The sequence below is a fragment of the Equus przewalskii genome, chromosome X (genome assembly GCF_037783145.1).
Source record: "Equus przewalskii isolate Varuska chromosome X, EquPr2, whole genome shotgun sequence".
In the NCBI taxonomy this organism is placed as follows: Eukaryota; Metazoa; Chordata; class Mammalia; order Perissodactyla; family Equidae; genus Equus; species Equus przewalskii.
In genome coordinates, this window is record NC_091863.1 from 80,170,981 (window position 1) to 80,184,590 (window position 13,610).

Below are 13,610 nucleotides of genomic sequence, written 5' to 3' on the forward strand. Positions count from 1 at the left end.
AAAATCAGCAAAGTAGTTCCCTATAGGCTCGTGTTACTGAGTGAAATCTCTCAACCTGGCACTTACCAGAACACTAGGCATGAAGTATCAATATCTGAGGCTCTAGTATTGGATTTAAGTGGATAAAGCAAAAGAGGAGGTCATTTGCCTTGCATTGGTCTTAGGCGCCCAGCTATCTCTAGTCTATGAAAAAGAGAGTTTACCCTCTAGTCCAACATACCTCACTGAGGATTACATTGTGGTAGGGGACCAATCTTAACGGTATTAAGGTTACTTAAGCTTTTTATGACACAGTTTCCTTATCCCTAAAATATGGATAAATAAAGACACCTACCTCAAAGACTTTTTGTAAACATTCAATGAGAAAATAGGTATGGTGTGCTTGAAATAGTATCCGGCCTTTAGTAAAAACTATATAAGTATTTGCTATTATTTATATTATTTACTACCAAAAGGAAGTTGGGTTCATGTTGCCAAAGCATGGGGATAGTCAGACATCTTAATGGCTTTATCCCTAACCAAAACACTCACCAAACTCTGGTGCTTTCCTTGCCTGCTGAAAATATACCCTGGCTCCAATTAATGTCATAAGAAGAGAAGAGGTATTCATGTCTGCCAGCCAGCTAGTCCTAATCCAGCTGGTGTATCTTCCTTCTAGTTAAACTATTATATCTCGGTGTGATTCCAGTGTTGCAAACAAGATTCCTTGAAAAGAATCAAAGGCAAGTATCCCTGTTGGATTTGACTCCCAGATATAGTCTGGTCCAAAAGGAGATACTGCAATGTGAACATTGTTGGGCTGGCACAGAAATAGAATTTCTTACTTAGTGATCACTCCGATAAGGTATACCTCACTCTGACAAGAGAATCCACCTAGGCACATAGGAATGTGTGCATGTGTAGAAAGAGGAGAAAAAGGGCAAAGAGAGAGACAGAGAAAGAGAGATTTGCTTTTTAGCTGAGAAACAAGTGCTGAGCAGTCTTCCCTACATCTCCCACTTCAGTTTTTCAAACCCATGGAATTCAGATAGCTGGGCATTACTGAACCCTGACCCCAGCATAATCATCCAAAGTAATCACTGCTTTGCACATTTTTTAAAAGAAGAGTTTCAAACTTCAAGACAAGAACCTCCTATCTCCTCAGCCGTAAGCCCTCTTTCTTTAGTCAAATGTTAGAAGACTCTCAGCTGATACTCTATACAAAAGTAAAATAAGAAAATAAAGAAAATGGAAGAGTTATTCAAGTCTTGCCTGCAATTGTAATAAGAAAACAAATTAGCTGTTTACTTTCTTTTTCAACCCTCTACTAAGTTCTCCCTTTCACATATATCCTGCTTTGGGGATATGTCACACATTTGCTAAATGCTATTACACGCTGCAGTTATTTTCTGAAGGACTAGCCTGGAAAATCTTTTTGTCTTAAGATGCAATCATGGTTTTGGTTAATTTGGCTAAATTAACATGTAGATTTAATATTCTGAAAAAAATATAGACTGAGTATCCAGCATAATGAACAAAATCCACACACCTGGACATTAACCCTTAACAAGGAGAAACTGGAATTGAGTAGTACCTGGTACACTCTAGATGGGGACTCTTGTGACTATTCTCCAGGAACAGATATGCAACCTATATGCAGGAAAATGCTTTTCGTTATATCTACATTCACACATCACTTTAATCTGTTATGATCATATTGCACCAAAAGACTGATTAGAACCCAGTAACTGACAGATGCTTTTCAGCATCACTGATTCAACAATCTTTGTTTCTTTCTAGATTATTTTGTGTATATATTCAGTGCTTTGTATCTGAGCTTTCTGACCATATTATGAGGCACTCAAGTGCTTTATTCATTGTGAGGATGAAATAATATACTATGAATAAAAGCATGATGTAAACTGCTCTACACTCTACAAGAGTGAGATAGTATTAGTACCATGTGGCATTCTTCCAAGGGGATGTAGTGGCAGACAAGTGAGCCTACCTCTGCCTTAGTTTCAGCTCTGTTCTTCTATCCCTATCCCCTATAATATCCCTGGAGAGGATAAACATCCCCAGAAACCTGACTTACAAAGCTTCCCCAGTGTTCAAATATCATGGGAGTTTGAATGGGCCACTAGATGGAGGTCTTTTAACCTTGTTCATTAGTCTTTTCAATGCTATTAATGACCTTTTACTCTCTTCCAAATTATTCAACCACTCTGTATGGTTGTGTACTGTCTCTCCCTCCCTTTCTCTGTAAAATGGGAATACAAGCACTAACTCAATTATGGTTTCATGGTAGTAGGAAGATGAGTTAATATTGACAAAACACTTTGTGGTTTAAAAGGTCCATTCCAACATTAATGAGCATTATTAGAGGATTGCATTGCAGCTTAATGAAGTGATGACTCAACTGACATTACATTTTGGATCCCAATCAGCCAATTTTAAGCCCACTGAGTTTGAATGCTCAGATGTTCATTTTTCCAGTCAGGAACTGACTTTGCTTGGGTTCATATGCTTTTCAGAATTCTCTAGCTATATTTACAGTAAAAATGTACTATTTAATTATGAGGGCTTAAAAAAAGTCCATGTTCTGACTTTTCCATTAAAAATATATTATGGGAATATTACAGAAAATTTCAAACACAAATACAGGGTTATTGGGTATCCAGACATTGTGTTTAACAAATTGGATTAATATTTTCTTTACAAATATGGTAACATTCAAAAGTTGCTTATAAAGTCAATTTCTGTATATCAAATCCTATTTTTCTATTGAAGGACATTGTAAAATTACCGATGTTCTCTACAAAATAGTCTCAACACATAAATAATGTTTGAGGATGCAACAGTACTTTAATACATCCAAAGGAAAATGTTCATGTTTTATAAAACACAATGTTTATTTATTACATACAATGAGCACATACTAAACATGGCTATGGAACAAAATGCAAGTTCATCAGCTTTGAGGTTATAATATTAATATTATAACTAACCAAAATTGGGATGGGTAGAGAGGGAAAGAGGAAAGACATACAAGAGTGTGAATTTAATCCTCTTTAATACCAGATGACTTCTGCTGGAAATTTGTCTCCCTAAATCTTGGTATATTGTTTCACCTTGGGTGATATTTAGCTGTATTCATTTCTCCCAGCTTTAGAACTAAAATATTTTAAAATATCATCCGAAAGAAGATGGGCACAGATGCAAAAGAATGTATGCTAATACTCAAACTCACTCACAAAATGCAAAGTAGACAGGGTTGCTTTTATGTTTGACACAGCAGCTTAAAGATCCAAAAAGGAATAAAAACTTTAAATGAAATGGACTCACAAGACTAGACTGGAAAGTACTTTAGCCTCTATTACAGCTTCCTCCTTCCCCATAATCTTCAGCAGGAGCACATGCATCTCCCATTTCCCAGCACCTGATAATAGATTTTTGGTGTTGGAAAATGATCTAAGATGAAAAAAGAAAGATAAAGAGAAGCAGCATGATCCAGCTACAATTCCAAGAGAAGCAACAAAAGGTAAATAGGAGTGTGTTTAATAAAAAGGCAAACAGACTGGAAAAATCTCTCGAAAGGGTGTTCAACTGTTTAACAAGTTGGATAAGTATCTATATATCTTGGTCAACTTTCGGACTATGAGGAAATAATTCATTCATTGGAGACAGTCATGGTTCTAGTAGGATCAAGCATAGCGTTTTCCTCTCCTCAGCACTGTGACACCATGATAAAGACTTACGCATACCAAAAAAGTAAAGGGAAGACTCAGCATTGCCAGGAATTAAACATGTTGTTATAAGAACTTGGGCGTTGCTGAGTTAAGGCTCAGACTACTCAGATATTCCCTACGAGATTGAAAGACAAGGTTAGATATGTCATCTACTGAAAGAGTAATTCTTGCTTGAGGCAAGGAGTTAGACTTTAAAATCTTGACCTACCTCATCCATTTGAATCACACTATGCTATCCTTACAGCATTGAAAGTATATCATTCAAAGATAGGTATTTTACTGCTATGAAGTAACTTGAAAACAGAATAATTTCCTGCAACTTGAGACTGTTGTTCTCTCTATATATATTTTTTAAAATATCCACATTCTAACAGTGAAATCAAGTAGCTTCAAGAGTAGGAGCCCTTAATATGGGCATCATTAATGTAATTGAAGTACTCATGTCCCGGATATATTTTTATTTCACGTGAAAAGTATCAAGCATGGCTCTCATTGCAAAAGAGAGACAAAAGAGGAAATGGACTATCTAGTACTTGGCTTGGTCCTGGGTTCTGGTAACCTCAAAATTTTAAGTAAAAATAACATCACCGATGGGTGGAATATAGGAGCATCTTCCTGGGGTAAGCGCTCCTAAACTAACGAAAGGGTGAAATTAACCATAGATTGCACTTTCCAAGTTTACAGCATATAAAATCCCTATGCTTTTTGGACTCTATAGATACTAAATTTATTTCTCAGGGGTATTTCTGTAGTTTCATTCTCAAGAGGAACCAGCTTCCCACTCACTTTATCAATCTACTTTGGTAAATTGTAACACAGAACTAGAACCTGTGCCAAAAGTTTCTGGATAAGTATTTGGCCCATGTTAAAATAGTGTTTACCAGGCATCTAATTTTTGTATTATTTCCCTTCCAATTCTGGTTTGAGGCCTGATTAAAACAACTCAACATTCAAAGGTGGGCCTAGAGAAAGTACAGCCCTTAATGCTTCTGGATCAGTGATTTTTCAGTTTATTAGTGTTGCATAACCCCAGGTGCCATATCCAAAAATTGTCATTCAGTGGGAGAAAATCTGTAAATATAACAGATTCAGTTGCAGGTGGTCAGTAGTCCACACAGTGATAAACACTGGTCTAGGGATCTCTTTGACAATATGATGAAAATGGGTTACCTTCTCACCATTTAAAGCATTTTGCACACAATTTCAGTTTCCTTGACCCCTGAGGTCTATCCAGGGACACCAGTTTAAGATCTAGATCTGTATCAAAGCAGAATGCATACTTATTTTATAAGTATTCTAGTTTTCCTTAGAAAATGTTCACAGATTTATAATTTAATATAATTGTCCTCAGCTTTTACATTTTATTGATACAAGAATTGATTGCATGAAATGTTTGTGTACTTTTCCCCACAGAAAGATGGCTTCTTCTCTGAGCTTTCCCTGAGTCCATCAAAATATTGAAATTGTTCCAACTTCCTATGCCTGCTTTGAAGGCTTGGATTCACACTTCCCCCACACTACCAATGTTGGTCTACAGTAAATTTCTTCATGGCAGTGCTACACTTATTCATTTTTATATCCTGCTCCTTCTGTCCCTTGCAAACTCAGTGCCTAAGATAAAAATAGGTTCTCAATAAATACTTTTATTTGGCTTAGCTTATGATTCTACTAATTTCAGAGATGGCACATGTACATCATAAAAAATGTACAAAATATAGAAAATGGTAAAATAATGGTCAACTGCAATCTCATCCATTTTATCTTGAGGTTATTGTTTGGAAATGTATTATAAAAATGAATCTTCTCTATCTTAACTCTAATATAATTCCCAAGAGATAGCCATTGTTAACAATACCGTACCTTTACAGCACGTTTATGTATCTTATATATTTTGTATACCATCTAAAAGTATTTTATATATTATATATTTCATAGTATCTTTGTCATATTACTATACACACATAAATGTATATATGTGCATAGACACATCTAATCTTCTTTTTAAAAAATAGGATTGTACTATTTTTGTGTTGTATAAATTGTTTTCAACAAAATCAGAATACTATTAACATTTTCTCAAGTTAATTCACGTAAATCTACTTCATTCATTTTAATTTAACAGAGGTGCATAGTATTCAATAAATATTTTTGAATTTCTAAATTAACTAATTGTATAGTAAATAAATGACTTTTGGCTGATATTTTGCATTATTCCTTTAGAAATGAGTAAGACTATAAGTAAATGGATATGACTATTCTTTCTTGCAGTATAATAGAATTCCAGAATTATTTTTTATTCTAGTTTAGGATATAAATTTTCTCTTTCAGAAACTAGCCAAATCATTACTGGTTTCCAAAGATCAGGAAATAAACGTGACTTTCTACATACTCCCAAAACATGTAAAATTCCTTTCAACTAGTGTCAATTCGCGCACTTCATTTTGTCAGGCCTCTAGACTGACCCAAATTTTTCTGATACTTCAGAGGGTGCGTCTGCCACCTGACCTTTGTTTCAGACAGCCCAACTCTGAATCCCACTAGCATCACAATAGTCACAGTAATAGGCACACAGTGGTCTTGTTTTAATGGCACTACTTAATGGTGAGAATAATGATGATAAATCTCAAGATCAGCAGTGTTTACTTTGAGAAGCACCAGCAATAGATCTGAGAAGCCCTTCTAATGCAGCCAGAATCTATCTCTGCTCTGCCTGCAGTTAACTAAGATTTCCTTTCCCTTTTCAGTGGTGTATGTGAAGCAAAACAATTCTAGTCCCAGAAAAGTCCTTGATGTTAACATATCAAGCTTGGGTTCAAAGGAAAAGTTAAAAGAAAACAGACAAGATCACATCCTAACAGTTTTCCCCTAGATTTAGAGTGAGAATTTGGACCAATAAATTTGTTTTCAACAGAAAAGAGGATGCCCCAAGAACTGTTAGTGAAGAGACTAAAATTATGGAAAAGATGATAAAAGTCACTTGGAGCTACCCTGTCTAGAGATTAGAGGGTATTCACTGTCCCTAGAGATCACATCTAAAATTGGAAATCTAGGAGTAAACAAACAAAAGCTAACGACTTTATGTGAAGGATAATAGAGTTTGGGATAAATTCCTAGGACAGCAGTTAAGCATGAATATAAGTAGGCCAATTTCATGAGAAAAATAAAAATGACAAGGAAATAGTATAAGAAACAAGCAATCTTGAATTAAGATAAGAACTTCTGTGTACAAGGCTAAAAGACCAGATAGTCTGCAAATTTTCCATATAGTTAACCATTTTCAGTTTGTGAAAGTGCCACAAAATAAATCTCTGAATACATTTCATGCATTTCTTCAAATTCTTTCTCATATATCTACCCCACATTACTATGAGGCAGACAGGGGGAAGAGAGTTATTATTCTCTGTCTCTTTTTCACGTAAGGCAAGACTGAAGGAAAGTGTGTGTGTGTGTGTGTGTGTGTGTGTGTGTGTGTTTGCCTGTCTGTCTGTCTCTGTCTCTTTGTCTCTATCTCTGTCCATAATGCATGCCTCCTCCCAAAAGTAACTGTGGTTGGTTTATATGTGGCTTGCTCAAGGCCATACACCAAGTCAGCATATGAGAAAAGGCTCCAGAGAGGATAGAGTGTTTTCCAGCTATTAAATCTAGACTAGTGCACCCTATAGCATCACAAACTGTTAGAGATGAAAAGTACCTTAGGGACCCATCTCTTCATTTTCTGGATGAAACTGAGGCTCAGCAAGTTAAATACAAAAATCCAAAGTTATCCAACTAGTTAGTGGAAGAGCTGGCGTACTTTTCTACATGGTAAGATTTGAGAGGCGCTGCAAGGGTCTGTGTTCCGAAATATTTCCTGCACAGCCTTCCAGAGGACTTGAAATTCCAAAGGTCAAAATCTTTTGTCTGAATTATTAATACTCTGCTGTCCCAAATGTTATCATGGATGAACTATTCACACTTTTATCAGTTCTTTCCACTTGTGCACTAGATCGCATCCCCTCTCAACTACTCCAGCAATTACTCTTGTGTCTCTATTCTTTGTAGTCTATTTTTCCCTCTTAATGGATAATTCCCATCAGCCTGCTTTTATTATTCTCTTATGCTTTTTTTAATCCTTTCTTGAAAATGTATATTTTAAAATTCTCTTTTGGCCCTGCTTTAATTGCCAGTTATAGTTCTAATTCTCTGTTCTCCTTAGTAGCAAAACTCCCTGAAAGAGTTGTCTACATTTGCTTTCAAATTTCTCCCTTCCCATTCTCTCTTAAACACACTCCAACCAGACTTTACATCTTACTACTCCACCAAAACTCCTCTTTCATTGAATTCTTCGATGATCAGCACTCATCTGACTTCACCTATCAGTAGTACTTGAGTTGGTCAACCGCTCCCTCTTTCTTAATTCGTTTTCTTCACCCAGCTTCCAAGATACCACATTCTCATGATTTACCTTCTAGCTAGTCATTTATTCATTCCTAGTCTTCTTTGCTAGTTCTTTTTCATTTCACCAACTGCTTAGTGTTGGAATTCCCCAGGCTCAGTTCCACTTGGAGATCTCATCCACTCCTATGGTTTTATATAACATCAATATGTCAATAATGTCGACATTTGTATCTCCAGTTCATATATCTCTCCCAAATTCAAGACTCGTATATCCAACTACCTATTTCACATCTTCACTTTGGCCTCTAACAGTTCATCTCCAAAACTGAAGTTCTGATCTCCCTCACACCTTCATTTTCTCCATCCACAACCTTCCGTCATTCAGTAAATGTCAACTCCATCATTCTAGTTGTTAGGACAAAAACTGTTAGAGTCATCTTTTATTCTCTTTCTTTCACACCCCACATCCAATCAGACAGAAAGGCCTATTGAAACTGTCTTCAAAATTATACCCACAATTTGACCACTTTTCATTATCTTCACCCCACTACCATCATCTCTCATCTAGATTACTGCCCCAACCTCCTAACTGATTTCTCTGATGCTGCCTTTCTTAGCTCTCTGTAGCGTACTTGCAGCATAGTTGTGAAAGTAGTCAGGTCTGGTAACTCTTCTGCTCAGGGACTTTCACTGGTTCCCCATTTCACTCAGAGTAAAATCAAAAGTCATCAAAGTGACCTATAAGGCCCTAAGTGAGCAATTCTCCCTTATTCTTTTTTTGTTATTTTGCAGGGAAAGATTCACCCTGAGCTAACATCTGTTGCCAATCTTCTTTTTTTTCCTCTCCAAAACCCCAGTACATGGCTGTATATCCCAGTTGTAAGTCCTTCTAATTCTTCTATGTGAGATGCCCCCACAGCATGGCAAGTGACAGATTGGTGGTATGGTTCCATTACCTGGGAGTGAACCAGGACCGCCAAATGGTGAGAGCACCAAACTTTAACCACTAGGCAATCAGGGCTGGCTCCCTTATTCTTAATCCCTCACATTAACTCTTTAATGCTGTCTACTTCTCTCTTTCTTGTTCATTCTATTGTAATTACGCTGGCCTTCTTGTTTTGGGTTTTTTTTTTTAGAATTGCTATACATGCTCTATTCTTAAAGCCTTTACCCTATTTCCTCTGCTTTCTGGAATACTTTTCTTCCAAATATCCACATAGCTCACTTCCTCAAGTCCTTCCAGTCTTTTTGCTCATATCACCTTCTCAATGAAGTGCACTGCATTTAAATTGCAAACTCTCCCACCAAACTCCCAGTTCTCTTTACACTGCTCTACTTTTTTTTCTATAGCACTTATCACTTTCCAATGGACTCTATGATTTGCTTATTCTATATATTGTTTGTGAGTCTCCAACTACAATACTACACAAGGGCAGGGATCTGCCCTTCACTGATATATCCCAAAGCCCTAGTATAGTACTGGCACATTTTAGGTGCATAATAAATAATTGTTAATTGAGTGAATGAATGAATTACCTTTATATTTGTATAGAACTTTCTAATTTTCAAAATCTTATAAGTACTTCAATCTTTAGCCATCTTGTGAGATAAGAGCACAGATTTTATTCGTATGCTTTTACAAATATGGAAATTGAGGCTCAGAGGTAATGGTTCTTACTGTTTCCTAAAGGCCTCTAGTAAAATTAGGTATGTTGCCAGGAAAATATAACACATTAACAATTTGGCAGCCATTAACCAATTAGCAAGACTTAATTTATCAGTAGTAATCAAGGTTCTGAGACGATGAATCCAAGTCAATTTTGATGGGCCCAATTACAGGGTATAGTTCTGTGATAATTGCCTTGAGCAATAGGAGAGAATTGAGAATCAGGGAGTAGAATACAAATATTTCACATATCTAGAGATAAAATTTGTGTGATAGGAAAAACTTTGCATTTTCTACATTAAGTTCCATATGCAAGTAAGTAATGGAGCTCAAGGACTATTTGAATACAGCATGGTTTTTAATCCTCTTTAGTACGGTGCATGTGTGTGCTTTCTTTCTAGATGCTTGTAGAATTTTACCTTTTCTTATAATAATTCAAAAAGTTTTAAGTGTGAATATCTTCCCACTTTACACATAAGGCTTTTTCGATCTCTAGTCTGTAGATTTCATTTTTTAGCTAAATCAAAGTGGGAAGGAAAGTCTAAGTGTGGAAAATTTTAAACATTGATTTCCAAAATCTGAATTTTAACTGGTTCTGTCAGCAGAAGTAGGGTGGCCAGATGGTCTGTGGAGATAGAACTTCTCCACAAAGGTAGACAGATGCGTTCATTAATGACGACAATGATCATTTATTGAATGCTAACTTTGTAGTAGGCACTACTAAATGCTTTTCATGGATTATTTTATTTAACTCTCATGAAAGTCTATGAGTTATGTAGTACTATTTTGTGCATTTTACAGATTAAGAGACTGAGGTAGAGAGCAATTTAATAGCTTGCTTAGGTGTATAGATTCAAGCTGTGAATGTTAGAATTAAGAGTTCAGCTTGTAACCATCATAAATGACTAAAGTAGCATAAACTGTCTAATTTCCTGTCACCAAGTAGTTCTGATTAATTTTTCCATAAAATATTTACAAGAAACAAAGCAGAATACTGCAATCAGTATTTAGTAATTTAGGCAGTGGTCCATTTACTTATATAATGACATTTACAAAATGTCACTTGGATATTGTCTGTCCATTTATTCTGGCAAAGTGAACTCATACTTAGGTCCTTCATACCAATCTTTTTTCATTCCTCAGAATGATTCAAAAAAATGAAATACCGATTTAATGGAAATAGAATAATTGAAGTACATGTGCCATTCTTTACTTTTTTACTTTACTGATTCCAAATTTCAATTCCTAATTTCTTTGAGATATTGGTATCATGTATTCTTTTCAGCCCCTCCTTTTGAAACCTTAATTTATAGTAATATTTTGAGAAGTATAATTGTTCTTTTTCAACAATGAAAATAAATCCCAATGTGGTGTAACTGTCCTACCTTACTCTTCTGTAACTGTCCTTAAAACTTTGCTAAGTTGTTTACCAGTGACACCGTGTCAGGGATGTATTAGCTTAAGAAGTACAAGAATGATAAGGACAGAAAAAATAATACAGTAAAATTGTATGAAATATATGGTTAAATTCATGAATTATAGTGAATGTCTTCTTATTTCAAGTAAAATATGATCCAGTTATGACCTTTCTATTAAACCCTTAGCTTATTCTCATTGGAATTTCAGCTCTCTTCCCCCTTTATAGACTCAAAGTGGCAAACAGGTAAAACTCCAGTTGAAATCCTGTGCTAATTGGAAAAACACAGCTGGGCACATGACTTCTAAGGTGTGGGCTGTACTCTGCAGTGAGTTTTAGTCACAAAGATGTTCTTAAAGCAAAACGAGATATTTAACAGAGTCAATATGCAATCCCCTAGTTTCCTAGGCATAAGCAAGGAACTTCAAATGAATTCCGACACACTTTCTGCTGAAATTTATCAATTTAATGCCCTTAAGTCACTCATGACTCATTATTCATATGCACTTTTGGAACTGAACTTGTCACCTACTTACCCACCTTTAAGACCTTAACCTCATTAATTTCCTTGCCTGCTGTCTTTCATTTCTTATTCTTTTCTCTCTTATAGCCACACCTTCAACCTTGACATTTACCTAGGATATATGCCTTTGTCAAAAATATTCTGCACATATGCAGTCACTGAAATTAATCTTACATCTTGTTAAAATATTTGTTGTTTTCTTCAATTAAGACTATGAGTCAGGAATGGCAGGGCAGATTTGAAAATAAGTGTGATCTCCTCTTGGTAGAATCTAAGAGACAAAAGTGATTTCAGAATTGATGCAGAGTAAATAGCTACCCACTCAATGTCTTAATTGCTTCTATAACATGTTATGCAGAGGTCATACAACCTCAGCTGAATAATGTCTAAGGATGAGGAAGCCAACATGCTATAAGAACTAGAATATTCCATTTCTATGCTTTATAAAGTTGGTTTTTTACTGAACTTAAATCTGATTCCCTGCAATTTCCATCTATTTTTCTATGCTCCAATTATTATTATTATTATTTTTTTCTGAGGAAGATTTACCCTGTGCTAACATCTGTTGTCAATCTTCCTATTTTTGCTTGGGGAAGATTCACCCTGAGCTAACATCTGTGCCAATCGTCCTCTATTTTGTATGTGGGTTGCTGCCACAGCATGGCCACCAACGAGTGGTGTAGGTCCACAACCAGGAACTGAACCCAGGCCGCTGAAGCAGCGCATGCCGATTTTAACCACTAGGCCATGAGGCTGGCCCCCACTTTTCTTTTTTTCTTTCAGCAATACAGACTAAGTCTAAATCTACCATATAATAGTATGATTTGAGTTCTTGGAAATAAATATCATACTCTCGTCTCAAAATTTTTCTTCTCTAAGCTAAACTTCTTCTATTCTTTTAAATTCCTCAGGCAACACTCCTTTTTTTACCAACGTATTTCTCATCTTTCTCTGAGCCAAAGTTTTTCTTAAAATGTGACACCCAAATGCTGACTTCTAATATCTACTATACTAAATATCTATATAATATTATTTATATGTTTGCATTAAGGTCTTAATTTTTGTAAATTTCAGCTTAGTAAGGTCAAATACAAAACTTTGGGGTACATTTCCAGAATTTGTCCTTCAGATTGGCAATAATCCATTAACTATTTTTGAATAGAGCAATCCAATCAGCATTATCCAGCCCATGTACCTCAATCTTTTCCACTAGATTATAATAAGAAATTTTTCCCAAGGTGTTCCTAAAATCAAGGGTAAATATAGGTCATAAAAGGAATGATGTAAAGTGTGACATCAGTAAGATGGTGGAGAGGATGCCCTAGACCCTGCTTTCCTCCACAAACGCATGTATTCAGCAACAATTCATGGACAAATTTCCTTTGCGTGAAATCTAGACACTAATTGAAAGGTTCTTGAACCCCAGGTAAACATGAAACAAGACTCACTGAAGCTGATAGAGAGACTCAAGACACTCTCTCACCAGAACCCCTACTCTCAGTGTAGTGACATATGATCAAGAAGAGATTCCCTAAGACTCAGCTTCTCCCAGGGGAGACAAAGAGTTGGTTCACACATGCAGTGCCCCAGCTTTTCTGAAAAGGCTCCCAAGAGGACTATATTCTCTTTTGCCAGTTTTGGGGTCTGACAGATCCAGCTGCTAGAAGCCATAGCTCTTCCCTACTCCTCAACGCAGAACAAGCAGATGAAAAATTCCACTTCCCAGCTTCCCTCTGGAGAGAGAAAAAACTAACCTATGCATGCAGTGCCCCAACTTCTCCAAGGCTGTCCAAAGAACTTGCATTTGTCTTGCCACTCGTGGAGCTCTGACAGCCCTAACACAGTCTAGCCGTTTGAGAGAGAATGGAAACTGTGGCTTGCAGCGCTAAAAGCCATGAT